This window comes from Argiope bruennichi, chromosome 8 (genome assembly GCF_947563725.1).
Source record: "Argiope bruennichi chromosome 8, qqArgBrue1.1, whole genome shotgun sequence".
Classification (NCBI taxonomy): Eukaryota; Metazoa; Arthropoda; class Arachnida; order Araneae; family Araneidae; genus Argiope; species Argiope bruennichi.
In genome coordinates, this window is record NC_079158.1 from 19,487,475 (window position 1) to 19,490,042 (window position 2,568).

Sequence of the window (2,568 nt, forward strand, 5' to 3'; positions counted from 1 at the left end):
ATCTTATTTTCGCGTCGAATTACTGAATTTTAAATCCATAATTAAGTTAAAGTAATAGATTTAAAATACAAAAATCGCCTAAAAATGCTTATGCAAAGTTTCTTGTATTATTATAGGAATTAAAATAATTACTGTCCGAGGAAGGATATGCCTCATCTAATTAGTTAAATAAATTCGTACGCCAAGGGGCTAAACTCCCATCTCAGTCCACCGGCCTAGATTGCTGCCTAATCCGGAATTCTACCACTAAATAGTGGATATTGGTTTGAATAGCATTTCGAACCTGCAGTCTTCCATTCACATACTTAAAAATCATCCATAAATTGATTTATCTATTTTTACAAAACTACTCTATTTTCATTAAGTTTCAATTGCAGTCCTTTTCTTACCTTTTGCATTTACTTTAATGTAACATTTAAAACGATGGTAAATTTCAGTGTGATATTTTATCAAATTCCTTTACCATAAACCGGAATTAAAAAAAAGAAAGTTTGGTAGTTATTATAAAATAACTGAAAAAGAACAAAAAAATGTCAACCTATAAAAGAAATAAAGTAAAGCATGACAAACAGGGTACAGGTTAGCTGCATGTCTAAGTTTTTAAAAATGATAAATTTCACGCTAACATAAAATCAAAAGTGGTTAACTGCGCGTCACAAAAAAAAAAAAATCAAAAACTATATATATTATGCGTTTAATGATACATCCAATTTTGTTTTTTACTATACTTAAAAGTACTTTTTTTCAAATAACAGATTTTTATTTTCAAAAATGTATGTTATTTAAATTTGACACAGATGTATTGTGATTTTTTTTAACATTTTATATAAATACTTCCATAAATACTTAAAAACTTTCCAAAAACGTCCTTCTGTTTTAAAAAAAAATTAAGTTAAACAAAATATTGACAAAAATTAAACAAAATATTGAAAAATATAATTAATTTTTAAAAGAATAAATTACCTAATGCAATCGCTTACAGGCGATTTTCTATTTTCGATAAAATTTCAGTCTTTTCTTTGCACAGAGGATTTGAGAATTTTTTTAAATTATTTTTCGGATTTAGCTCAAACCTCATCTCTGAATAACGTGTCTTGATCCTAGAATTATCCATATACTTACAGAAATCTGGTCTAAAATAATGCACATCAATTGTTACATACTGCGACAATACATGCTAAGACGAATAAAACACAATATCGGAGAATTTTATACGAATGTATCCATTTTAAGTACGAATATGAACGCTCGCGACTTGAAAGCGAAATAGACATCAAAGATTTCACACTGCTCTTCAGATAAAGATTAAAATCTGCTGTTCCGAATAAAAAAAAGGGAAGAACATAGCAGGCAGTCAGCAAGCTTCAAGTGCCAGCCACTCCAATGAAATTGCATAACATATGAAAGGCAAAACAATTCCTAGCTAGACTGAAAAATTATCAGGGTAAAGTTTAACCTTGACTTCTGTATGACGCTCCTAAGCAATATCTAGTCATAACATCCCGTATACTTACAGAATACAGAATTCTGGATTGGGCAAAAGTAATGCATAAATACTCTTTTTAATACATAGTTTCGTTTGTATTTTTATGACTTAATCGTCCCCTATTTTGATTCATCTGAGAGAGGTTTGTATCAAGTAAATATAATTTTATGAAACTAATAATCGGCAGATCCCATCGCTATTTATCTCAGGCCAACTTCTTTTAAAAACAATTCGACAGGTGCAGATGAAAAAAAAGGGGTTCGATTTGCAGAAGTTTTGCCTATTATTATTCATGAGATTCAAGCCAAACTTCCCATCAAGAAATGTTACGATTAGTAGGCGTTGGAATTACTTTTGCCAATGCAGCTGCTGGAAGAGATTACAGAAAAGACTAAATAAATGAGGCAACTGCAGACTATTATTCTAAATAATTTCAACCATTCGGTCTTTTACATTTAACATCTATTTTGGAAATCTTGAAAGTTTTTAAGAAAAAGTACAAACAGAATATTTCAGCTGATAGTAATGATTAAAAAAATTTACCGAATGAATCGAAATTTGATTTCAACCCTTAACTGGGGAGGTGAAATTTTAGGACTTAACTGGGGAGGTGCGGTCAATGAGACCGCATTTCATTTACACTAACTACATTTACACTTACTATGAAAAACTGCCAATATATTTTGCAGATATTTTTCTTGATATATAGACATGTTTTAGAAATTTTCCGAAATATATTATCATTAAAAACAGCAAATGCGTTGGAACATACATTTTCTTCTCAAATTACATGTTACAATAAATAATATTCTTGAAAAAGCATATAACTTTTCACTTTTTAAATTATATTTATTTTTACAGTATATGGAAGAAGACAATATAATGCAAAATTCAACAATTATATGAAAAATAAAAATGACAATGGGTAAAATTGGCCCTTTTTTTATCGGCTTGTATGACTTTCATAACACGGTTTTCTAGGGCATTTTAATATACAGGTTAAGAACTAGTATAAAAATCAACCTATAAATTCTTTATATATATCTCTTGGTATATTAATATATTTTATAAATTTTCAAAAT